A 27,307-nucleotide genomic window follows, 5' to 3' on the forward strand; every position below is an offset into this window, starting at 1 on the left:
GCACACGACAATGCGTGTGCAAGAGGAATAGGCTGACTGTAGGGGAGACCTTTAGCGTGGCATGGAGAGGAAGGTAAGTGACAGAGGAAACAGAGGGACACCACAGACACTGTGGTGTGCATGCCTGTCCACGCGTACCCACGCGCAGATGCTGGACTGGCGGTCAGTCAGTCGCACACAGTGCTGGCATCGTTCACATCAGGGGCACGGCCCAGTCCCACGCGATGACAGTTCCACAAACAGAAATTCTGCCAACGACACTTGCAGGGGAGTTTAAGGCAAGTCCGTGAACAGACAAAAAGGGACGCGAAATCATTGCCTGTCTGAGGCTTTGATGAGGGGGAAGGAAGGGTATCAGCACCATGGGGAGGGCGCCCCCTGCTGGGCAGAACAGCTGTAACGCCCCACCCCGCCCCCAGCCAGGCCGTCTAAACCTGCCCCTGACTCACCAGCACCCCTCTCCTACCTCCTGCTAGATATCCAGACCTCACGCTTGTCTACCACACCCTGGATAAACCCCAGGCCAGGCTGCGTAACTCTGGGTTGTCTTCAAAACGTGTAAAATCTTTGATCATCATTTGTTTAAACTGTATAAATAATCCACCCGGTTTTAATAGGATTTTTCTATGAATCGGCAACAAAGCATGAAATGTGATATTTTCACCATGAGTAGTTGGGAAATTAGTCACCTCTGTCCATGGCTCTCTGCTGGCTGGAGACCCCCATCCTGTCTGGCCCCTCCCTCCCCTCCACGTCAGGCCATCCTGGGCCCTTCGAATGCCACCCCCTCAGCTCCCACCTTTGGGGGGTAGTGGGGGGAATTCTACGGCATGGCTCTGAGGAGCCCATCCTGGTCATCTCTGGATCTGAGAGCAAAGACCAGGCTGCCCTGAGGCTCTGTTTCCCAGACTCCTTCTCTGATATCAGGGCCCCACTGTGGACACCAGTGCGCATTGGAGTAGGGTTCCAGGGTGGGCAATGTGTTGTGGGATTATTTGGGGCAGAGTGCTGGTATGAGGCAAGAGTTGGGGTCATCCACCATCTCCCCCAATCTCCCAAAAGTTTTTCCACATTTGCCCACTCCCCAGGCTGTTACACACCTGTTTGCTGTTACATATTCACAGAGGTGAGACCCACATGCATACCCAAGAGGCTGGGCTTGTCTTCCAAGGCTGACGAGTTGCCCACCCACTCTGGGAACAGAAGATGCTGAGTCTGAGAGACCAGCCACTGTTGGTAACAGGGAGGGGGAGAGATGGGGGTCCGATCTGGAGAAGCAGGGCATGGGAGCATCAGAACTGAGCCTCAGGGATGAGAACCAGACAGGAATCAGAGATCAGGGCCGGTCTGGGGAGTTATACAGAAGAGGCAGGATGGTGGGGACTGCCCAAATATGCAAGAGAGCCTTTCCGTTCCCGTCCCAAATGACTCCTGACCCTGGCCCCTGCCACCAAGTACAGTAACCCCAAAGCACCCCTCCTCTGCCTCAGTGCCCCACTGAGAAAAGCCAGCAGCCAACACCAGGGACCGAGGGCCTACACAGTAGGCTGTCTGAGCCACCCAGCCAGGCCTCGGGCCTCCCAGGTCTCGGCCACAGCCTGTGGGGCTCAGCCACAGACCTGGGCACGGCCGTGGGGGAGAGCCACGTGGGGGTCCTCTCCCCCCGCCCCTGCGATGCGCGACAGTCCACGTGCTCCAAGCTGAGCAGGGCCCCCTTCCTTTCTGCCCCCTGCCCCTGGCCTGAGATGAATAAAACTCAGGGGGGTGGGGGGAGCTATTCATAGAACCAGAGAATGTGTGAGCCGCCCAGCAGCCCCCTCTCATTAGGGGACCCCCGTCAGGTGGCGCTCATTAACTTCAAGTTGTCTCTTGTTTTAAAACTCGGGTGAGGGGGGCCGGGTGGAGGGGCACATTGTCTGGCTGCTGCCCCAGAGAGATTAGGCGCCCAGGGGGAGGAGGCAGGCAAAGGCCCTTTAATTAGTTACTTTCAAAGGTTCCCTGTCCCCTTTCTCTCAGGGCCCCCTCCTGCCCCCGGCTGGGCCCAGCTTCGAGGGGGGCGGTCTTTTCTGCCTGGCAGAGCTGCCTGGTCACTCAGCTTAAATCCGCAGTCTTTGTTCCCGCCCGGACAATGGGCCCAGCACAGCAGCCACGGAGGCCATGGAAGGAACAGGGCCTTCTTCTGCAAGCCTGGAGCCAGCTGAGAGGGGTGCACCCCGGCTCAGGGCACAGCCTGGGGCTCCAGACAGGGGCCCGGGCACCAGGGGCCTCGCTGGGCTAAGAAGAAAAGGGGACACACGCGTACACCCGCACACACCCCAGCTTCAAGACCTAGTTCTAACAGAGGAAAGAGCTGGGACGAACCTCACGTCTGGGACTCTTTCACAAAGAAGCTTCGCTAGCTCATGGATGGGCTTCCTCTTCCCTCTACATAGCTGAAAGAACGCGGTTTTCGAATCAGGAGGATCTGAGTCAGTCCCGATGTTGGCTCCACTACGCATTAACAAGTAACTAGTCTCTGAAGCCGCAATTCCCCTCATCTTTAAAATGGGGGAAATAATCCCTGTCTCTTGGGTCGTGAGGATTAAATTCTTAACGGTATGAAAATGTCTAGCACAGTGCCTGGCCAACAGTAAGCCCTCAACACAGTCCTTGTATGGTTCCCAAGGCCAGAGCCTGACCCCACACCCTCCACCACTGGCTGCAGGCACATCTGACCCTTGCACTTGGCAGGCGCCGCTGGCAGACATGGGCTCGCTGCCTTACATACAAAGTGCTGGTACTCACACACAGGGAAACACTCGGAAGTCAGTGAGTGTGCGGGCAGGAAGGAGGAGGAAGGAGGATCCCAGATGGGAGGGTAATGGGGTTTGGGAGGCCATCAAACAGAAGAGGTAAGCAGGAACATGAGGAGGAAGTGGAGATTGAGCCAGCCTGGGGAGGGGGGTGGTGATTAGCAGATCCTAGGGGGTGGTCTTGGGGGGTGAGTTGAGAGGCTGAGTTGCGAGAAGAGTTGGTGATTTGCCTGGGTCAGCAGATTAATGGCACTAACGAAGTTTCCAAGAGCGTGGTGAGTTGGGGGGCCGGGGGCGCCCATGTGGAAAGGCACATGACTAGGGATTGATCAGGCTGAAGATGAAACAGAGAAAGCTTCCCGGGCAGCAGAGGTAGGAAACGCCAAAACCAATTACTCCCCAACCCCTCTGGCCTCCAGATCCCTCCCCCAGGGAGGAGGGAAGGGGCTGTGACCTCTCTCTGTGGGTGCATGCACTCCGGGCGCGCACACACACACACAGACCGCTCACATGGGTCGGCGTGTGCACCGGGGAAGGCCCATGCGTGGGAGGGAGTAGACCCAGGATATGCCGATGCTTCGCAGGCTGGTCTGTGCGCTCTCCCCCTTGTGTGGGGGTCATTTGACTTCTCACAGGTGTCCCTCTCACGGATGACTCCTCTTAGGGATCCCCACTCCCACCTAAGTGTCCCCATGTGAGAAGCACAGGTGTCACCAGGAGGAGTCAGTGGCCCACGGGAGGTGGCAGAAGCGGAGGGGATTGCTGTGGATGGCCTTCATTTAGTTTGGGCCTCGCGTAGCACGTCCACAAATTTGCTAGTTTGGGCTCAACCCTAGTTTCTGGTCAGAGGCGACCCTGGATTACCATTGAGGTGGCTAATTCCCCATGCAGATCATTGACAACTTAGCCTCTGGGTAATGGGAGTGTATCCCACTTAGGGAAAGCCCACCCTTCAGGAAAGAATCAATTACACACAGGTTCCTTTTAGTAGCCCCTGAGGTTTGTTGAGTGAATAAGCGTGGCAGATCGGGCAACCCTCTTCAGCTTAAAGATTCACAAAGGCTATCAAAGAACTAGATCAAAGGGCAAGCAAACATCTCTTACAGGACCTAAAGAAGCCCTTAGTTAAAATTCAACAGTTAAGAGGTGATTAGACGTAAGATAAGAGCCCTTCAAACTCCCAACACTAACCCAACAGTTGTCCACATTTGGGGTCTTTAAGGGAGATGGAAGGGGGGAGGGGAAAGAGGATGCAAGAGAAGGCCTGGGTTTAGCTCTTGCCCATGGAGGGACCTCTCCCTTCCAAGCATCATGCCGTGTCGTGCCACGTTTGCACCTCCAGATTTAGGGTAGAATCTGTGTTTCATGCCATATGTTGAGTGGTGTTATTATAGTTATTAGCAATTATGTTTTATCATAAAATCACTTTTCCTTTAAACATGTGAGTAAAAAAATATCAGCTGTTCTTAGAGTAAGTTCTATCCAGTCTATTCCTCTTGGAAATTACTTCTCGTTTTATAATACACGCCAACAGGCCAACGGGATGGGAGCCCTGGACATCGGCACAAGTGACTGTTGGAGGCCTAATCATTTCACACAAGGAGCGGCCACCGCACTGCTGGGTCCAGATGGTTGGGGAGCGGAGGGCATCGTGCCCCAAAGGTGCTGTAGCCAGTGCCCCACCCTAGGCCCAGGCCTGCCCCCCTCCCCCAATCTCCAACCCAGTGACCACCTTACGGAGGCTGTCACCGGGTTCCTGGCTCCAGGATGCCTCCCCCTGCCCCCTGGCCCCCAGCTCCACCTTGTGCCCCTGCTGCAATGTCTACGAGGGAGACCGGCTCCTCTTGGGGCCTGCAAGCTTTTGTTAGCGTTATGTGAGCCGCTAGTGACAAGGGCCCTGAAACCCAACGCGACCAAACTCATAAAAGGGGTCACTGTCTCTTTAATTAAAGTTCCCTGTTTGGAGGTTAAAGACAAACCCGTTTGATGGTGCAGGTGTGTGGAGGGGGGTTGGGGCAGAGGGCTGGAGGGGGCTGCAGGGAAATGGAATTCTATCCTCCAAGGGGAGCAGGGAGGGGCCTCGCCAGGGCCAGACTGGCTGACCACGGAAAGTCTGTTGGGGGGCCCTAGGGGTCCCCGGTGTGGGATGTGGTAAGGGTCACAAGGGGAGAAACCAGGCAGGAACAGGGAGGCCAGAGGCCAGCGCAGCCAGCTCGGACTGCCCTGCAGAAGTGCCTTGCTCGGGCCACCTGCCCTCGGATCCCCACCACCGCCATGCCTGAGGACCACTCCCCTTGTCCGCTCCTTGATTCCCCCTTTGCCACCCCAAAAGTTCTCCCCGAAAAGAGAGCCCAGGCCTTCATCCCATCTCCACATAGAAGCGACTTCATCACAGTTTAACATAAAAAGATCAGCTGGTATCGACCCGTAATTTGGACCCACGCCACGCTATTGGCAGGAAGACAGAATAAGTTAGGGTGGCCATGTTTCAAAAATTCTCTGTGTGCACTCAATCACGGCCCAGGGAAGGCGGGCGGGTGCGTAATAACCCAGCCGCGCTCTCCATTTCCCCTGTAGATCAATGCTAATACCAGGAGGCCCCGGAAGATGGATGGAACCGACAGGAACCTTGAAATCCCTACACGGGGACTGGTGCCTCAACCGATAAAGGATTTCACTGCTGCTGGGGCGGGGACACAGAAACCCTAGGGGCCACGGAGACAGTCTGGTGGGGGGCAAGGAGGTGGGGAAGAGAGAGAAGCCTCTCTTTCACACACACACACACACACACACACACACACACACACTCTTATCCTCACTGACACCCACAGTCACTCACGCAGCCACTGACTGATGCACACTCCAGAGTCACTGACATGCACGCCAGTGGCTGGCACGCACCATCATTCACACTCTCCAGCCCGCAGCACCAACACCTCCCCAAGAGGCCTTGACTCCAAGTGGTCACTCACACGGGTCCTAGTACACACATGCACACACAGGCACAAACATGCGCACAAACTCGACCCTACGCACCAGAATCTCGGTCTCTGACACAGACACTCACGTTGACACGTTGAGGTGCTCACAATGTGAGGTGACACACTGAGGAGACATACTCACTCACTGGCGTCTACACGCTGCTACGGTGAAGCGTAAAGATACACGCACCCACACGTATACACACATCCCTGCCTTTCCTTCTCGGTTTCCATCCCATCCCTTCTCCCTGTTGCCTTCTGATTCTGTTCAGAACCTTGCTGGCTGGTGATCAGTCAGGAAGCTTCCCAGGACCTGTTGGAAGTAAATCACTAAGACAGAAGTATACCAGACGCACGGTCCTGGAGACACATCCCGATGAGAACCCAGACCCATGCTGGCTGGACGGCAGGAGACTTGGGTCCCAGGGACAGCTCAGCCACAAACTTGCTTACATGGCCTTGGGTAAACCGCTTGCTCTTCCTGGGCCTCTATTTCCTCATCTATAAAACAGGAGGTTGGGCTGGGACATTCGTAAGGTCCCCTTCCAGGCCTCAATGACTCAGTCTGTGGCAAATACAAATCCTTGCAAAGAGTCGCACACACAGGCAGCCCCAAGCAAGCACACCCTGGCTTTTAAGCGCCTGGTGGCCTGAAACCCATACCCACGATGACACACGCAGGATCACACCCTCAGGGGGTGCTCTTCCCAACAAGGGTGCCTATAGCAGGGACAGCGACTCCTCATCTTTCCCAGGGCTGGATGGCAGCAAGCTGCAGAAGGCACTTTTCTGTGGGCAAAGAATTGGGGGCAGAGCAGGGAGCTGGAGCATTGCTGGGACTTTAAGGGAGGAGGCTTGGGAGGGCAACGATTGGGACCTATAGAAGGGATAGAGAGAAAAGCCCGGTGCTGGCTGCCAAGACCGGCCCCCACCCAGCCACCCCTCTCTGCTGATTTTCCTCCTTCCGAGCTCAGTCCCAGGACAGGAGCCGTTTCCATGGCCTCACACTGACATCTTGTGGCCATGTCTAGGATTGCAAGTAGCGCAGGGAGGTGCTGGGCCTCCTGCAGAGAAATACTGGTCTCCCCAGTCACCCAGCGAATACTTGGCAGGACAGTGGCTCTTATCCCTGGGTGCCCTGGTCAGGAAGTTCAGCAGCCAGGAAAGGCACAGGAGGCTGGCATGTACCTCAAGCAGGGGCAGGTGTCAGAACAGGAGGCTGCTTTGGGAAAAGGCTTCAGGGTCACCTGATGACAAAAGGGACTGCAGAAAAATGAATGCTCAAGGGAGCTCCGTTTTTGTGGTAGTGACAAAACCCTGTCATCCTGAAGCCCCAATATGAGGCAGGGAAATGCGACCCTGCCCCAGGCGGCTGCAGTCTGGGAAAGGCGAGGCAACTTTCCCCAGGGATCCTCCACCTGAAGAAAGAGATTCAGCCCTGGCTTCATACAGTCTGATGGGGAGCATTTGGCTCCCCTAACAGACAGACTAAGCCTGGCCGGTGGTGGGGGGGGAGGGATGAGACATGGCTTCCCTAAGGGAGCCTCTAATCTTGAGGAAGGAAAAACCTCAACCCTCATCAGGGATGCCAATCATATCTGAGGAGCATGCGATGTGGGGGTTTTAGAAGCCCCTTCAAGCTGTCCTAGCCTCCCATGCAAATCCCTGGTCTGGAAGTCTGAACGGAATGTGATTTCTGAGTCTTCGTTAGCATCCTAGGCCTTGGAAGAGGGTTGAGGAAGATGTCTGGTGAGAAGTTTGGGCTCCAGAGCCAGCCCCATCTATTCCGAAGAGGCCTGGTGAGGAGTGGGGCGGGGGGGGGGGGGGGCACCACATCTCCCAGATCCTTCCAGAAGCCATGACTGAAGTCCCCAGCCTGCCCCAAGACTTCTCTGGATCAGTTCCTCTTGCCACAGTCTCCTTGTCACTTCTGGAGATAGGCCTCGGGCACCTAGAGTTAGCAGATCACACGCACAAGACGGAAGCCATGGGTTCTCTGTCTGGAGCCAGGGAACCCTGGAGGTGCTAGGCTGATGACTTTGTTATAAATTAGAGACTCATTAAGAGAAGGTAAGAAGGGCTCAGTAACAGCTTTCGGGGCCCATCTTTTCGATTTCTTGTTCAGTTTGTTTATTGCGATTGTTCCTGTCTCATAAGCTTATTGCAAAACCAATAAAAATGATCTATTCAGAGAGGGGAGCTGCTCTTTTGACTAGTAAGCTGCCGCTTGGTCCTGGGTCCCACCCCTCCCCCTCCCCATGGCTGCAGCCCCAGCCTGGTTGACCAGCTGTCTCCTGCCGCGGGGTCAGCAGAGGGTGCCAGATTCTTGCTCACCAGAAACTGTGTCCACCTGCCATGCAGCCGCCCCGGGCTGGCCTCAGGCCTCCAACCTGGCCCCATCACCTCAATGACTGCTGTACCTCAGCCCTCCAGCTCACCAGGTCTGAGCTGGGCACATGTCGGGGCTCAGTTATGAGGAGATGAGAAGCCAGGATGGGGACCCAGGGACAGTACTGGAGCCTGGAATTTCAGGTAGAATTTTGGCTCAATTTCCACTCTGTACCTCAATGAGGCTTTGCCCCTGGCATGGGCTTCTCTACCCTGAGGTAGCCCTGAGGGCTGGTGAATGGAGCAGAGGAGGCCCCAAAGGTTCCCTAGAATCAGAAGTCCTAGCCTTGACCTTGATGACAGAACAGTTTCCTGGCCTCTTGCACATCCAGGACCCTGTCACAGTTGGGTTCAGGGGCCCAAGAACCCCTCTCCTTACTGATCTGGCTCTTGTGCCCACCTCTATTCCATTAATGACATCAGTTCCATTTAGTGACTATGTTTCTGAGACATCATGGATTTCCTTATGCTGCTGGCACTTGGTTCCAGAGACGTTCAGATGATTATTGTGGGGGGGCGCAGGGTTGAGGGAAGAAGCCAACAGACTCCTTATTGACCATATAGAACTTGAGTATCAGAGCCAGGAAGGACTTCTGAGCTCATCCTGTCCAACTGCTTCATGTCTGGGAGACAGAATCACGGTCAGAGACGTGAAGTGAATTGGCCAAGGTCCCACGGCTAGTGAAGTGGCAGAGCTGGGACTGGAACTCAAAATGACAGACCTTTGCAGCATTGTCTTGTGTCTTCCTTTGTTTATCCAGCTCATGTCAGAGAGTTCTGCCTCCCTCGTGTGTCAGTCTGACACAGGCGATAGGCCATCCCCACCCCCATTCCCCACTCGTTAATAACAGGCAAGTTTTCTCTAAAGCAGAGTCAGTGTCTTTCCTCGATGCACTGGCTCTGCCTGAGGGCCCGAAGGAGGGGGCGGAAACTTGCACAGAGGCCTTTGGAGTTTCTGTGCCGTTTCAAAGAGATAGCATCAATGGACTCTTCCTTTGTTTATTTTGGGCAAGAGAACAAGATGTGAAGGCGGGTGGGAAAGAGCAAAAGTTTTCAGGAGGCAGAGCATCTCAAGGACTTTTGGCACATCTTCAGAGAGAGCCACATCAACATTTTCCTCGATCTCTGTGTATTTGTTTATTTTAATAGTCAATATGGCACTTAGAGTGTGGCAGGCACTGTTCTGAGTGCTTTACATATGAATGTATTAACTTAATATATACCATATAATCATTTATTGAATCCTCTTAATAACCCTGTTAGGTGGGGACTATTATTAGCCCCACTTTACAGAAGAGGAAACTAAGTCACAGAAAGGCAAGCAGCTCACCCAAGCCCTTGCCCCTGGGCAGTGGCGACATCACCATTTAAAGCCTCACAACCTGGCTCTTATTCACCATGCTACGTACCTTCTCTTGACAGAATCCCCAGCCAAGGGCAGATGGGGCTCCTGTGACCTGAGAGGGGAAAGAATACCCTGAACATCCAGAAGGGACAAGACATCCTTGGGGTCCAGTGCGGGGTCCTTGGTTTTGCTGATATTGAGTATCAGAGCCAGGAAGGGGTCCTTGGCTTGACCCCATCCTTGGGGTCCAGGCTGTCTCTTGTTAACCACTATCCCGGCCACCTCTACTGTTAGCTTGTCTGAAGGCCAACGTTTTATGGCTGGAGTGGCCAAAGGAAGTGGAGGCAGCCTAGACCATGGGACCCTCCCGTGCCACCCCATCGCAGGGTGCCTTCTTCTGGAAACTTCTTCTGGCGCCAGGGTTCTGGGTGTGGCGCCAAGAACCCACCACCCGGTTGCTCACTGAGCCTTGCTCCCTCCCACGCAGCCGCCTGTACTGACATCTCTGAGAGGGCCTTTGATTAAAGAGACAAGTGACTTTGCCCATTCTATTGATCAGAATAAATTACTAGGAACTAATTTATGGGCCTCCCCACAGCCGATGACATGGTGGATTGTGCGCTATTGGTCAGTAAATTGGATTGTCAGGCTAGATTATTGGTTCGTATACAGTTATCTCTCATAGCAATATCAGGCAGCCCAGGTAGAGGAGCAAAATCCTTTCTCTGCTGCCAGATGCCAGGATGTCATGAGGCCTTCCTGAGGTCTGGTGAGAAGGGGCAGGGAGAGAAGAGGAGAGGGGAAGGGAGGCAAGGCAAGGCCTCTGTGCAGGATGCTTATTAATTAGTGCAGCATCACAGCAGTAAAAGAACATTAGTGTGGAATCGTCTGCAGAGTGGTGGGGAAGTGACATGGTGGGCCTCCTCCTGATTCTCCAGCTATGGCCCTGCTGGGTAGAGGCAGGGAGGGGGCTGATGAGCAGATGGGGGGTGGGGTGACAGGGTGGGAAAGATAAAGGCTGGGGGAGATGAGGCCAAGAAGAGGGGAAGGGAAAGGAGAGGCCACATTCGCTGGGAGTTGCAAGCCGAGCAGGTCTGCTAAGTGCCAGCGTCGCTGAGCCCCACGCGGGGGAAATGGAGCTGCCGTTCTGCTCCGTACATCACAGCCAACGATGAAAAGTTCTAGAGCTGGGATTTCTCAGGCAATTTGGCCAGTGATGCATGGGGCAGTAGATCCTCGCGCACTCTTCCGTGCTTCTGCCAAGCCAGCAATAACAAAAACTTATTTTTTGCCAGGGAAACGGATATGAGTCAGGCAACCCATCAGGAGTAAAGTGGGGGGGGGGGCGCTCTACCACGCCGCTGCGATTTGTACCGCTCGGCTGTTTCCCCGAGCTCTAAAGACCTGCCAAGAGGTGACAAAGGCGAGACAATTTCGAGTTCACAGTCCTGTGTCCTCGAAGCATAACAGCATGCCATCGATGGGGACTTTCGGGGGCTGTGGGTTGCAAAGTCAGCGGTCTTTTCCCCCAAGCCCACTGAGGAGGGGGGAAAGGGGGTGAGCAAAAGGAGAGAGACAGAGAGATGAGGCCCTGGAGAAATCTGCAGCCCTTCCCCTCCCTGGGGATTCCCAGGAGAGACTCCTCCCCCCTTCCCCCCCCCCCCAGCTCCTTCCTCTCAGGGGGCATGGCGGGAAGGGGGAAGGGGGATGGGGGGCAGGGTTGGAGTGCCAAGCTGGCCGTGGGGGTGACATCACAAGCATCCCGAATGAAAGCCCTATGTGCCTTCCCGCTGTAGGCTGCCAGGGTCTTTGTCGCCCACACAGACCCTGGGGTCATGCAATCGCTGAAGGGGCCCGTCCAGAAAACCCATCTGATCCTGTGTTTTCCCTCTCACTGTTGAGGCGTGAGCCCTGAGGAGGCCTGCGCTTTCTCTGAGGCGTGATCAGGAACACAGATAACCTGTTCTCTGGGCTGCGGGCCTCAGGGGAAATGTTCGGATGGCGCACAGAGCCCTTCTGACTCTAGCTATCACTCATCTGACACTGCCAGTAACCCCGCAAGTAAATACCCGCTGGCAGGGACCCAGGGCCTCCAGCTCGCTCGAGTTGCCCCTGAGAACAACAGCAAGGAGTTCTCGTCAGTGTCACGAATACACCGGAATCACCCCCCTCCCCTTGGTGCTGCTTAGCAGACAGCGGCGTCCTCAGCAAAGGCCAGGCACCATGAACTAAAAATGTTCTACACACTCCAAAAGATAAAGGGCAGAGGTTTAAAAGGTGAAAAGCCCCTTCCCCCAGCCTCTGGATGCCTCTGGGCCTACCCCCGTCACTCTGCTCTCCCAACATTAAGCTGTGGCCTTCGGCCATTTCAGCATGAGCTTTCCCTCTGGTCACTCTCCCTTTCTGCCCTCCACTGATGCATATGAAATTGAAAGGAGGCAGAGCCCCAAAGTCAGGGGCAACAGGGCTGGGTCCAGGCTCCCAAGCCCCAAAGCTGTGCCACCCCACCTTGTCTGGCACGGCTCTGTCCTGGCTTCCATTCAGCCACTATGTGGAAACGAGCTCACGGCCCCCAGAGTCCCCGAGCCTCTAAGATGGAAAAGTTTGCAAAGCTTGGAAAAAGAAAAGTGGGCCTGCTAGTCGGTCTATAAATTAGAGACTCATTAAGGAGAGGCGGGAAGGGCTTTGGGGGCCTGTGCCTTTCGATTTCTTGTTGAGCTAGTTTATTGCTATTGTTTCTATTTCATACGTTTATTGCAAAACCAATAAAAATTATCTATTAAGAGCAGGAAACTCATCTTTTGACTTGTTGGTGGAGGTTTCTACAGAATAACCTTTAACTGGTCCAACATGTCTGCAGGACAGGAGCAGGCCCGCATAGATAACTCGAGAGGTCAACCAAGCAGAGAGTAAGAATGCCCAGTCCCCGGGGGCAGGGGACAAGTCTCCCTTCAGAACCCTCAAAGAGCAGCCGCAATGACTCTAACCAGAGGGCAACTGTATGGCATTTCATTGACCCCACATTTAGAATGTTTTTAATTTGTTGAAATCATTTAAATTTGGGACTTTCACCAAACTATGCTGATATCTGGCTTCTCTTTAATCGTGGAAAGATCAGACTGGGCCTCACTCTCACCTTGAAACAACTGTTTCTAGCACGGAGACACTGTCTTCTCTTCACGGGGTTCACGGCCTCCTGTCCACCCCCAGTGCTCAGCCAGCCCACTTATATTTGTGAGCCTGACACCTGTCATCATGTAAGTTTGCAACTCGTACCTTAGAGGAGGACTAGATTGGAAGGGGAGACAGCTAAACATTTTGTTTACAGAACCACCCTTGAACTAAAATTTTGTAAGAATGCTTCCAAATCAGACTGATACAATTTCTCTTCCGAGGTCCCCGAAGTAAGGCCTGGGTCTTGTCCCAGCCGGACGAGAAGGGAGCTAACAAGCGTTGCCTCCCTACGTGCCAGGCTCGGCCCTTCTTTCTTTCTGTGCATTTTCCCCACTTTGCCAACAGGGAAATTGAGGCTGGGAGATGTCAGTGATGTGCCTTGAGGCAAAGGGTAATATAACCCTCAGCCCAAGAACACCAGCCCTGGAAGAACCGGGTAGCCATCTGTCTAGTTTTGATGAAAGAACAGAAGGTTCCCAACGTTATTCTCTCAGGCCTGGAGAGGATGCCCATAGGGAAGATTCACAACCAGTTGAGGGAAAATCCACCCAACTGTGACTCAAGTTAGAACTTGCCTCCAGAGTTACCAACACCCCTAAATCTAGTGAAAGGGAACCACAGGGTCTTTAATAATCACTCTGTCAGGTCACGGGATGGTGACTAATGGGCCTAGAGGAGGAGACGGTGAACAACACTCTAGGAAATAAATTTGGGTGATTAAATTTCAAGGCAGTTCATGGAACAGCAACCCGAGGCCTAAACTAAGCCATCAAGTTACCAAGAGAATCAAGATTTCAATTTAACCACTGCTGCCCAGGAACCAATCCTGAGTCTGCAAAACAGTGGTGGGTTAAGAGAAGGCACCCTCCCCACCCCCCACCAAAGAAAACTTTCTCAGTGGCTCTGACATCTTCTCAACTCCAGCCATTCCTTCCAAAGGGCCAGCTGGAGAAAAGTCGAGGAAATTATTGTCTTTGCCTGGTTATTACATGACTCCGAGTCTTGAAGTAAAAAAAATCATTGCTTACCCGAGTCAGGGAGATGGGGGTGGGGAGGGCCTCCAAGCAGACACAGGCTAGAGCCACGCACAATGTCTGAGAGATTCTCAGTTTACTAAACTAACAGAAGAGGCCCAAATCCCTCCAGTTCTCTGCTATTTCAACTGAATGTCAAGCACCCTGGTTGGATCTCAGTCCCAAACAGTCACGTTCTAGTGTCTCGGGCATAATCCCCCTCTGGCTGAATCAACACCCAGGGTGCTGTTTAAGCTTTGCAGGTGAATACAACCTAGGCTCTAAAGTGAGAGCCCTGGGTCTGATTCCCTGTCATGGCTACTGTCCATGTCCGCTGGTTCTAGTCCCTGGGGCGTCGCTCTGACTTGTTAGTTTCCTTTTGAGAAAAGCCAGGGCGGGGAGCCTTGGAGCCGGGAAGGCCCCCCGCGATAGAGGAGCCCAGGCGGGAAGAGCTTAGCAACTGCAGCTGCTCCCATGGCTCCCGCTTTTGCAATCTCTTCCTCTCTCTTGAGGCTTCACCTCTCCCTGCCCTGGCTCCACCAGCTGTTTCCTGCAAATCCAGCTGAGACAGCTGCTGGCCCACCATACTAAATTTCCAGGGGCCCTGGAACCCCCTGACTCTCTTGGCCCAAATGTGGGCAAATCTCAGGCGTCCAGACAAGGCTGAGATTGTTTAAAGAACACTTCACTAGGAAACTGGGGGGAAAGCCAAAAAAGTAAATTAGAAAAGCAGAGAAACTGACAGCTTAGAGAGCACAGATTCCTTCTCCCAGAATGACTCAAGACTAGCTTGTTGAAAGTTCGTTGCAAGAATAGGTGAAGGAGAAGGGAGGGGAGGAAAGCTCCGGCTTGCTGCACACCCACACCTCCTTGCTCCTCACTCCCCCCTCAATTCTATAAGGCTTGGATACAAAACAAAGATGCTCACGCTCTGGCCAGAGATAGAGAGGTTAACGCCATTGCCAGGCCTGATGGAGCGCTTAGTTGTTTCACAACCTGCCTTGATCCAAGGCCTCTGTCTTGATCCGGCTCCTGGATCCGGGCTATGCTGCCTGCCTGCTTTGCCTTTTGGTAGCGGCCTCTTACCAGGCCCCTGGACAAGGAAACACTCCTCTGTCGCTTCCTTCTTACACAGGTTCCGGGCTGTCCCTTCCAGAGAGCTCAGTGAATGCTTCTACCTTTCCTTAAAGTTCCTTGGTCTTCTGGTTGGGTGCTGAGCCTCTTGGGTTGCCCGGCAAGATGGCAGTGAAGTCGCTACACCAGGAGCTCTTCTCCTCTGAGCTCCTAACCCTGGCAGTTCTTTCTGATGCCCTGTCCTACCCCATTCAGGTGCCTACCCAGCTCAAATGACCTTCCTACATTCCAATACCACAGTAGAGTCAAAAAGCACAAATATCCATCCACTATCAACAAGAATGTAGAAGCTTTTCTCTCCACGCACCTCCAGAGGAGGTAAGGCAAACTGCAGATGACGCCTCTAAGTTCCAACTTGAGTTAGATCTTGGCTCAGCAGTGTTCCTCTTTCACATGTCCCATAGCTTCTAGGATATTTCCATCTGGCTGATTCATCTGTGCCTCAATATCCATTATCCAACTCGCCCTCTACCGAATTTGCCATCTCACCATTGCCAGGCAGCTGGGATCTATCGGCCCCATCACAGGCTTTGCGTTCCAACCCCGATTCTGTCACCTATTAGCTGGATAACCTCAGTAAGGTCGTTTCACCAGAACTGCTTTCTTACTGTGAAACGAGGATGAGTGTTTGCAGCGCCCTCTCATGGCTGATGTGAGGAATTAATAAGATCACATCTGTAAAACATCTAGCGTTTCGCCTGACGTGCAGTAATAATGTTAAAATAGAAGTATAGATATAGGTATGTAGATATGCTCCCTTCCCTGTGCAAACTGGGGCTCCATATCAACCTTCCAATGCCCTTCAGAGATGCCATCGTTGCCAGAAAACTCAGAGCAATGGCCATGCCTGCCGGACTCTCCTGGATCCATGTACCAGACTGCTCGTTATAAATTAATAAATTCTCATTCTGGTTTTAGGCATGTCTTTCAAGCCTGATTAATATGTTTTTGCTACCCAACACGGATCTGTTCCTGGTTGCGGATAAAATGAGCTTTCTTAGCCCAGAAGACCGAAGGTCAGACCTTGGACCAGAGAAAAGTCTCCAAGTTAATGGCTGTCCCCTGAGAAACCTCCCAGGAGGCAACCTGCTCACCATCGCAGGAACAACTGGTCACCTCCATATCTGACACCTCTAGCTTCGCTGCCTCTTCTCCTGTTTGGAATCGTTCCACTGGGCACCGGGATTCACATATGGTAGATATTCAGAACCCACTTGTTTTGTCAGTGCGTGGGCGAGTGGGTGGACGGTTGAGCGGGTCACCAGGAATTTGTGCCTCTTTTTGAGGCAGGGAAGAAGCAGTGGTGGCCTAGCAACAGGGGAATCTGCCTAGCAACAGGGGCGGGAGGCGGGGCCTGCTGGAATCCGGTGGAATTGGCTGACGGAAAGGCAGAGGGAAAGGAGACCTTTCTGGATCTCGTCAAGCTGGGGTTTTCAGGCCAAGAAGAGGAAAGCAGACCCACAGAGATCAGGAGAGAAGCGTGGGAGGCAGGGCAGGAATAGAGTCAGCGTATTTGGACACGTTGCAGACCCAAACTGGAAAAAGCTTCCTGCCTTTCCCAAAGTGTGCTGAAGCCGAGAGCCCTCCCCGGCCCCACCCCGAGTTGAGCGGATGCCCCGCGGTGGACAGATTTGAAGAGGGTACTACGTTTCCTTCACTCCAGTTTGCAAGGGTGCCACAGGATATACTTGCACACGTGCAGTCTGTCAAGTCTGGAATTTGCTCCACTCAGAAAGCTGCAACCCCTCTCCTCTCCCCCCCAACCCTCCCCCACCCCCAGGGAAAGGATAAAGACCTGTATTCACTTAAAATCAATCCAGAGGCAGATTTAGCAACTTTCCAACCCAGTCTGTCTAGGGCAAGGAACCATTAAGAACTCGGGACTGATCTCGCTTGAATCGCTGCCCTCCTTCCCTCCCTTCTACCCATCACAGGACAAGCGCTTGGACATCCCCTCCTGTGAACTTTCAAGACCCTCCCCTGAAGAGAAGAAAAATTGTCATCAGCCTTTGACCTGATTAATAATTAAAACTGCTGAGTCTGAGCTGCCCCTAACAGCGAGGTGCTCCAAAACCCCAGCAAACTTTAACAAATAACCAGCCCGCTCAGGGGAGAGAGGAAGCTTTTTTCACTAGACAAACTGACAATTAGCCGCTATTCAAATCCCCCTCTAGTCTTAGCATATTGGTTCTCCTTTGAAAGTGGCTCGGCATGGGGTAGAATTTTTGGCCTTGAGTTTAGAACTACTGTGCATAAAATCAAAGCAAGGAAGCCAGCAGTTGAGAGAATAGAGGCTATTTGGGGATTAGTGATTTCGGAGTTAGATTTCTAATAACTTGGTGAGTGGTGGGTTAGGAATGTCCTCCAGGAGCATCAGGCAGTCAACACCGTGGGACATGTCCTCACATTGAACTGGAAAGCAGTGAGTCACTACCCTAGAGGGTAGAAACACAAAATGGCATGAAATAACTGCAACTCAGCAGCACGGCATGGTAATGTGCCTTTTGTAAACCGCTACAGGCTGCAGCCAGGGCTCACGGTCTTGGGGTTACGTGCGACACCCCAAGTTTGGCTCCAAGTTTTCTCCCCAAAGAGCCACAAATACAGGCACCCCCACATTAGGAACCATTTGTGGAGAACAAAGGGAGGAGAGTGGGGGAGATGGGAGAAGGGAGAAGGAGGGGGCAGGCATTCAAACTGCTAATTTTCCCCTAGGAAGCATAAGGGCCCAGCCACTACGGTGGGTGAGCAAAGCAAATTGGTAATGGGTGATCCAGATTGCATCGCAGAGTCTTGCTTGCTTTCCAGGCACTTACTGAACTTTATAACTCTTCTGGGGGTAAGGCAGAAAAACCCAGGATTTCTTATTGACCAGTGGGGGAGAGGGAGTTTGAGCTGGCTCGACCAGCCCTGCTGCTTTTCCACAATACTGTACTGTATTCCAGCAAGAGATTTTTTTAAATATGTTTTTGAAAAAGAGGGGAGGGAGCTGGAAAATTGTGATGTAAACAGCAGCTGCAGGCACTTCAAGATTGCAATAGCCCAGCCTAGAAAGCACTGGCAAGCTCAGTTTTTCAGAGATGTGGAAGGCAGAAGACAGAGGTGGGCAGATGGCTGTTCATCCTGAAGGGGAGGAGGGCCGTCCTGTGAAGACGAATTCTCTTTTATTCTCTTTTGTTTTAATTGAAACGTAACTTACAAGCGGTAAAATGGATGATTCATCAATGTACAGGTTGGTGGATGTATGTACGTATTCATGCAATCACCAGCCAGTTCAAATGGGAGGCATGACCACCACCCTGGGACTTTACCGTGTGTTCCCTCATAGTCAATATGCATCCACCCCCCCCAACAGTGGTCAGTGTTCTACCCTATGTCTAGATGAGTGTGGCCAGGTTTTGAACTTCGTATAAATGGGATCACAGAGGATGTACTTTTTTGAATTGATACCTGTGAGACTCATCTATGATGTTGTGAATATCGATAGTCCCTTCTTTTTCATTGCAGTGTGGTATTTCATTGTATAAATATGCCACAGTCTACTTATCCATTCTACTGTAGGGACATTTGTGTCACTTCCAGTTTTTGCCTATTATGCATGAAGCTGCTACGAGTACTCTTGTACGTGTCTTTTGGCGGATGTGTACTCATTTCTGTTGGGTGTATACACAAGAGTGGAATTGCTGGGCCATTTACTTATTAAAAAGGACAACCTGGGGGTGACTGGCTGGCTCAGTTGGTGGAGCATGTGACTCTTGATCTCGGGGTTGTGAGTTCGAGCCCGACAATGGGTATAGAGAGTACTTAAAAATAAAATCTTCCAAAAAAAAAAACAAAAACAAAAAAAAAACAACGCCCAATAACCTGGACTCAAAGAGGACAGAGCCCATGCCTCTCTTCTTCATTGCTGTATCCCCAGAGCTTGTCGCAAAGTACATACTCAGTAAATATCTTTGGAAAGAATATTGACAGCAATGTCAATTTTTTCGAAATTAATGCACATATTTGGTGCAATTCCAATTAGATAACAAGAAAGTTTTGATGGGGTGGATTGAGTAAAACAATTTTAAAGTTATATAGAAGAATAAGTGCTTTACAACGGCAAATAAAATGTGAAAAAGAAAAATAAAGGGTGAGACTTGCCTTACCAGATATCAGAATGTACTATAAGACCACTGTAATTAAATCAATTTGGTATTGGCATAGGGATAGATAAATGTATCATTGGAATAAAATAGAGAACCCAGAAATAGACCAAGTGTATATATGAAAATTTACTATATGATAGTTGGTATTTCAATTTCGTGAAAAAGAATGGATTATTTAATAAATGGTGCCAAGACAACTTACATCTAGAAGAAAATAAAACTGGACTCCTAGTTTATACCACATACAAATATAAACTCCATGTAGATTAAAGACAAATGTAAAAAATGAGACAATAACAATCTTGAAAATTTAGGAGGCTACATGTCCAATACGGGGCGGGGGGGGGGGGCGCTTTGTAAAACAAGACTGTAGTCTAGAATCTATACATGAAAATATGGACATATTTTACCTTGTAACAATAAAAAAAACTTTTGTATAGCAATAGATAAACAAAGTCAATAGGCAAACAATAGATTTGAGGGAAGATATTCATAATGTACGGGACAATTAAAAATACACAAAAAAGGTTTTATAAATAGACAAGAGACAAAAAACAAAAAGATGTGCAAAAGCTATTAGAAGTCACCTCACAAAAGAGCATATTCAAATGGTCAACATGCATAGGAAAAGAAGCTCAAAATTATTAGTATTCAAAGAGATGCAAATTAAAGTACAACGAGATATTGTTTTATACCTTTCAAACTAACAAAAATTAAAATGAGGGTAATTTCCATTGCTAGCAGGGATTCATGGAAAACAGTTTTTACATTGCTGGTAGAATTATACATTTCTACATCCCTTTATAATCTGGCAACATCTTTTGAAATTGAAAATATGTATCCACTTTGACCCATCAATAGTAGGAATGAAAACACCAACACATAAAGAGACAGATATACGTGTGTGTGTGTGTGTGTGTGTGTGTGTGTGTGTGTGTGTGTGTGAGCATTGTTTATTTGTCCTGGCCATTCTCTCTCCACATCCCTCCCCCAGAAAAAAGCTAGACAAAAACTAAAACCCATTAATAAGGCTCAGTGATGGGCTAGTTAAAACTAGGAAAGAGGGGCGCCTGGGTGGCGCAGTCGGTTAAGCGTCCGACTTCAGCCAGGTCACGATCTCACGGTCCGTGAGTTCGAGCCCCGCGTCGGGCTCTGGGCTGATGGCTCAGAGCCTGGAGCCTGTTTCCGATTCTGTGTCTCCCTCTCTCTCTGCCCCTTCCCCGTTCATGCTCTGTCTCTCTCTGTCCCAAAAATAAATAAACGTTGAAAAAAAAAATAAATAAAACTAGGAAAGAGCCCTAGCTTTTGCAGATTCCTAACGTATAACTCTTCCCACCATGTCTAACTTCAAGCTGTCAGCCTGGTGTCATTGAATGCCAGGCTGGGAAGAGATGTGAACTGTAGAAAAGCTGGAGGCTGCAGCACAGCCACACCTTGGACTATTATGCAACCATTAAGAAGAATAAATGATCCTCTAGAAGTTTATTTGGTAGATTTCCAAGGGCCATTATTGAGGAAGGAAAGCAAGAGGCAGAAAAGTGTATAAGGTGACATCATTATATTTTTTAAAACATACTTCTACCAAAAAAACTGTGTGTGTGTGTGTGTGCGTGCGTGCGTGCGTGCGTGCATGTGCGTGTTTGTGTACATGATTATATACATATGAGAAGAAGAGGAGGAGAGAGCCAAGGAAAAAGAATAAATGAGAAGGGCACATCTATACTTTATATGTTTGTGTATAAAAGTAAAATTCTTTTTAATTAAAAAAACATAAAGAGCCTCTGATACATGCCTAGTTCTGCAGCAGGCTCTTGGGAATGGAGGAACATGTGAGACATGGTTTCATTCTAATATCTAGTTGGAAATATAAAAGCAAATAGTCGCAGGGCAATTTATTAACTCCTGTTAGGGGTGAAATAAGGTCACAATAGAGGGATAGGTAAAATGAGAGTAGGGGTGAGAAAAATCCCACAGGGGAGGGCTTTTTATTTCTTCTCGTTTTTGTTTTTGTTTTTGTTTTTGTTTTGTTCTGACTAAGCCCTCCAGGCTCTCCTTGGCCCAGATTTGCTGCCAGGTCCAGCCCTCCTTCCCCTTCTCACAGCGGGCCCTGGGACAGCCTGCTTTAGCCTCCTTGGAGGGGGTGCCTTTGCCAGACCCCCACTCTTCCTTCCCTGCTGCCCCCAAAGACAAACACATTTTACTTTAAAGCGTTTGCCGCTTTACTACTGCTGATGACTGCTAATCACCATGGAAACAGACACGGAGAAACACAAACTGGAAAAGCCTCACAACATCAAGAATCACACAGGTGTCAGGAGGTTTGGGTTCCGGGCCTGGCTCTTGACTCCTTTCTAACGAACACGCAGCCACGCTCCCCTTTCATTCTCTCACATCGTCTCTCTCAGAACGTCTCTCTCCTGGGGTGGTCAACCATGCATCATGCAAGACCTACTTTGAATTGTGATCAGCTTTACCTTGGGGAAGGGTCCTTCCACCTCAGAGGGTTCTGCCCTCCCAGGCCTCCTTTTCACTGGGTTTGGTCTCTGCATAACATACCAACAAATAGTCCAGACAGGTAATCTGCAAGTCTTACAGCCAAGGATTAACTAAAGCCCAGTAAATCCCAGTTGGTCCCCATAGTCTTTGTCTTCAGGAAGCTCCAGACTCTGATGAATTCTCCACCCAGCCAGCCAAAGGCCCCATCACCACTCCATAACCCCACCTCCCCAAACACCGTAATTGCCCCACTGCCAGCCGGCCACCTTTTGTCCTGCTCCTCTGTTCCAGTGGGTTAGCCTTCATCTCCAGACTGTCAGGAAGCTGGTGAGGACCTCCCACCTGGGAGAGGCTGGCTTTTGCTCCTGTCCTGCCCTTCTCTCATTCCGACACAGCTTCACGAACTTACTGTGTTCAGAATCTTTCATTGATTGCGCCCACATTTTACATCGATCCAGCTTGCCAGAGCATTTACATGACATTCTGAATCACGCACGAAAATGGCCACAAGGCCTGCTTATACAGGAAAAAGAGGTAGGGTTTTATTAGAAGGTCCGAGGTGATCTCCAAGGGGTCAATCCAAGCTGGGAAAGAGAAAAACAGTTAGGAATCTTACTAGTCAGATGCATGTCCACCGAGGCCAGCTGGACAAGGGGACAGGTAGAGAATGGCCAGAGGTTAGAGGTGGCGGCAGCAGGACACAAAGAAATCCTAGCAAATTGTAGTGAATCAAGGGTGAGCCTTCAGGCTGGACTTATGGGAAAGATTTTGTCTCCGAGTTTGGCAGTGGTATCTCCGTAGCTGGTAAAGTCACATCAACACACAATCAACAAGTTATATTCCCAGGCAAGGCCCAACTGCGCACTGCCTAAAACAAATTTGTTTTATTTTGTTTTCAGTCGTGTTTTCCTGATTACAAGAGTAACTCATGCTCATTGCAAAAACGTCAAAAGTTACAGGAATATGTAAGGTAGAAATCAAAACTCTGTCCTTCAGAGATAAACACATTTAAGTTGAGATGTAGTCATCCAGGTTGCTTTCTTTGCATATATGAACATTTCATATATATGCACATATATGTAAAGTTTTACAAAATTACTATCATAGGGGCGCCTGGGTGGCGCAGTCGGTTAAGCGTCCGACTTCAACCAGGTCACGATCTCACGGTCCGTGAGTTCGAGCCCCGCGTCGGGCTCTGGGCTGATGGCTCAGAGCCTGGAGCCTGTTTCCGATTCTGTGTCTCCCTCTCTCTCTGCCCCTCGCCCGTTCATGCTCTGTCTCTCTCTGTCCCAAAAATAAATAAACGTTGAAAAAAAAAATTACTATCATAAAATGACGGCTCACACTTAGAACTTTAGCAATCCTAAGCTTGGAAATGGTTACAGTGTCCCTACCCCACTTGTGTTTCACTCAGAAAGAAAAATACTAAACAGCAAAACAAGCACATGGAAAGTCAAAGTTTTGGCTTTTCCTTTCATTATTATTTCAGTACTTTAAAAGCTACATGTGTTCTTACAAACATTTATTTATTTGTTTATTTATTTATTTATTTATTTGCCTTCTTGACACCCCAAGTAGAGCCTGGTTTGCAATTAGGTCATGTAACACTATGCACAATACACGTTGTCTTACAACTCGTTTTTTGTTTTTTTTTTTTTCATGTAAGCTACATCTTGGGCATCTGTCCATGTCAGTATCTAAGCATCATTGTGACTGGCAGGTGTGGGCTCCTTTCCAAAGAAAAACAGGATCCTTCAAATGCAGGTACCTGTGGCCGAGGGTTAGGATTTTAGAAGAATTACATGGCTTTTTTTTTTTTTAATATTTTTATTTATTTTTGAGACAGAGAGAACAGAGCATGAGCAGGGGAGGGGCAGAGAGAGAGGGAGACACAGAATCCGAAGCAGGCTCCAGGCTCTGAGCTGTCAGCACAGAGTCCAACGTGGGGCTCGAACTCACGGACTGTGAGATCATGGCCTGAGCTGAAGTCAGACGCTTAACCGACTGAGCCACCCAGGCGGCCCTAGAAGAATTACATGGCTTTAATACGTTAGTGTGACAACAACTGACCAGGAAGCTTCCTCCATATTTAGCTTGAGTTTACAAGCAACTGAACTACCTTCAAACCTTAACGGAAAGAGGTAAGATACAAATAAATTAATTAACTCATTCACTTATTCACAGCTAGTTCAACTTTGGAGCAGCAAATATCCTCATCATAATTAAGGGGAAAAGTAAAAATCAGAAAATTCACTCATAAAGATTTCCTTTATGTTATCACCATTAGAGAATTTAGAATTAGACTATGTCTTCAGTTGGTTATTTATTACTTAAATCTGGTACTTCTGTTACTGATTTCCGATTTTATAACATTGTGGACAGAGAATGTTTTTCATATGCTATCGGTTCTTTGGCATCTTCTAGAATCCTGCTGTGACTTTAGAACATGGTCATTGTAAATATTTGGCATGGCATGAAATACTGCAATTTTGTCCGCCATCCTAGGTGAATGAAGAAATCAGAAAACTAAAGTCCATATTCTTATTTGAAATGAGCATTTACGGACAGGCTCCCAAATACTGTAAATCCTGAAACTTTCCCAGCTGAAACCCTCAAAACTTTACATGTAAATAAATTTTAAAAATTATAAATGGCCTCTAAATTTTTCAAACAGAATAAAGATTATAAAGTTGAAAATAATAATTCCCTGATACCTCCTCTAAGTTGAATCCCAGAGCACAGACATGGGGCACTTTGAACAGTTTCATGAACTTCCTGTAGACATTATCTATGTACATACAAGAATGTGGGGGCGCCTGGGTGACCCGGTCAGTTAAGCATCTGACTCCAGCTCAGGTCATGATCTGCTCCGTGAGTTCCAGCCCTACGTCGGGGTCTGTGCTGACAGCTCAGAGCCTGGAACCTGCTTTGGATTCTGAGTCTCCCTCTCTCTCTACTCCTCCCCTGCTCATGTTCGGTCTCTCTCTCTGTCTCTCTCTCTCTCTCTCTCAAAAATAAATAAAACTTGGGGCGCCTGGGTGGCGCAGTCGGTTAAGCGTCCGACTTCAGCCAGGTCACGATCTCGCGTTCTGTGAGTTCGAGCCCCGCATCAGGCTCTGGGCTGATGGCTCAGAGCCTGGAGCCTGTTTCCGATTCTGTGTCTCCCTCTCTCTCTGCCCCTCCCCCGTTCATGCTCTGTCTCTCTCTGTCCCAAAAATAAATAAACGTTGAAAAAAAAAAAAAAATTTTAAAAAAAAAAATAAATAAAACTTAAAAAAATTTTTAAACAGAATGTGTAAATGAATCTTATATGCCTAACCTTAAAGGAAAACACCACACAGATATAGGATTTTACTATCCGCATACTATTGTATACTCTGCTTTTTTCGCTTAGCATATCTCAAATATCTTCCATATCAACACGCCTATATCCTCTCCATTCTTTTTTTTTTAATGTTTATTTACTTATCTTTGAGAGAGAGAGCACGAGAAAGGAAGGGGCAGAGAGAGAGAGGGAGACAGAGAATCCGAAGCAGGCTCAACGCACAAACTGTGTAGTCATGACCTGAGCCGAAGTCGGAAGCTTAACCAACTGAAGCTTCCAGGTGCCACTCCTCTCCGTTCTTTTTACTGGCTGTATGGTATCCCATATTAAAGCTGGGCCATAGTTTATTCAGCAAATCCCTATTGATGGACACATGCATTGTTACCAATGTCCTATTACAGGCTGGGCTTTTGTGAGCAACCTCATTCACACGCGACATCACTGCCGCTCGGTTCAGTCCTCTCTCAGGACAACTGCCCCCTCTCACCATGTACCTCACCAAAGCTCTCCCGTCCATCTCTGCTGCAAACGCAGGTATTCAATCTGTTTCCTTCTCCTTTGGAGGCTGCCACAGCATCACCCGTGCTGGCCAAAGAGCGGCATGTAGTTCCTTAAGCTCTCTGTTTGGCTAGAACTCCTGATGACCAGCACCCAGGTCTTTTCGGTTTTGTTTTCTTCCACCACTCCAAGAGGCAAACAGAGGATAGCAATAAGAACAGATGTGGGGTTCTTATTCTGTGGAATGCCAAATTTCCAAAATTCCCCCATCCCATTTCTGATCCCCGAGTTAGGGAAAGTCATATCGATTCTTTTTTCCATAGCATTCCTTCTTCCCCCGCAAAAGTGTCTTCTTATTTCAAGAGAGCACTTTGTGGCTCTGAGGACCCTACACGGGGTTCCCAATTCAACAGGTCTCTGTTCTGTCCGCTGTGGTCCCCCTCCCCCCAGTGATTTGCTTCAACCATAATTTTTTAGTATTAGGCAACATCTCTAGGTAGGCTACAACATTCTATGACTAATAAGCAGCCTGAAAATGTCAGAACTTTCAGTCCTAAAGCCAACTAATTCTGAGTGAGTCACACATAACCTCCTAGTACCTGTAACATAAGGCCGGCAGAATGTATTATTTCCCAGGGCTTGCAGAGATTGGGTAAAGGGGCCCCACACAAAGCGGGAGTGGATTTCATGGGAGAATTCAATCCCTAAGCGAGCTTCGGGTATGAGGGCCTCATGGGTCGGTACATCTGTGGACACCTGTTGTTTTGCCATTTGTTCTGCTGAGTTGTAGACACCCAGAATTCCCCAGGCTGATCCCTTGACTTTCACACCTGTCCACATCTGAATTTTTCATTTGTGATCTAAGCCAGCAGCACTCTAAAGGCCTCTAGAAAATCAGGCATGGCATTTCTAGGCTATGCTCCACAAAACAAAAACAAAGCATATTTTCCTGCTCCCAACTACCCAGGAAAGATTTGTTTCTGCTCTCGTCATAAGAACACAAAGTGAGAATTTTGTGCTTGAAAGAGTTCAGAAGGAGCGCGTTATGGTAAAGACCATCTGAGTCCCTAACATGGGAAACTACGGATTCTGGGGGAATCTTGGAACGGATGGTTTGGGTTTACAATACATGGGGACCTCAGACTGAAGTCTGCTTCAAGGGTGAAGAGAAGAGGAAGAAGGTGGATTTGGTGAGTGGTTTGGAAAGGACTGGGGTGGAAGTGTGGTACAGTGGCTAGCTAAGGTTTTTAAAATGCAAAGAATGTTCTCAGATTCGTTTAATGTAATGCATTTTTCTAATGCCTACAGCTATTTCTGGCATGGGAGCTAAGCGTCTGGGATGGAGAAGCTGGGGAAAGAAGGGAGGAAGAATGGGAACCATTGACCAAGACTCACTGAGCGAGCCAGGACTAAGTGAACAGTGGGGTTACTCCTGAAATTTTAGTTAGGGATGTCCATGGGTCACCCAGGCTAGCACTCACTGCTCCAACACTAAGTGCCTCCTCTTGCCCTAGGAATCTCTTTTTGAGGAATGGGCCTGTGTCTGGAAACCAGAGGAAGCCACAACTGGGCAGGTGATAGACTGGGGGAACTGACCCAACTGTAGCAGACTGGGGGAACTGACCCACTGTGGAGGTTGTAATACCCCAAAGACCATGGACACGTGTTTCAACATTCTCAGCACTAATTCTGAAAAGAGCATTAAGACATACAGTGTGGATAGACAAGGTATTTGTGCAAATATACCAAGGGCCTACCATGAATAAATAAGGGTTATTAATAAAGCTAAACAAACAGATTATCTGAATTACCCTTTATTGAGCATCTATTATATGCTGTATACTGTTACAAGCACTTTATATATATTAACTGATTTAATACAAGCCAATGAGATAGGTACTATTATTATCCCTGCTTTACAAATGAGGAATCTGAGTCATGGAGAAGCTAAGTAAATTCCAAAGAATAACAGAGCTGAGACTCAAACTCAGGCCATCTGGCTTCAGAGCCCAT

The sequence above is a fragment of the Puma concolor genome, chromosome D2 (genome assembly GCF_028749965.1).
Source record: "Puma concolor isolate L17-30 chromosome D2, mPumCon1.1.hap2, whole genome shotgun sequence".
Classification (NCBI taxonomy): domain Eukaryota; kingdom Metazoa; phylum Chordata; class Mammalia; order Carnivora; family Felidae; genus Puma; species Puma concolor.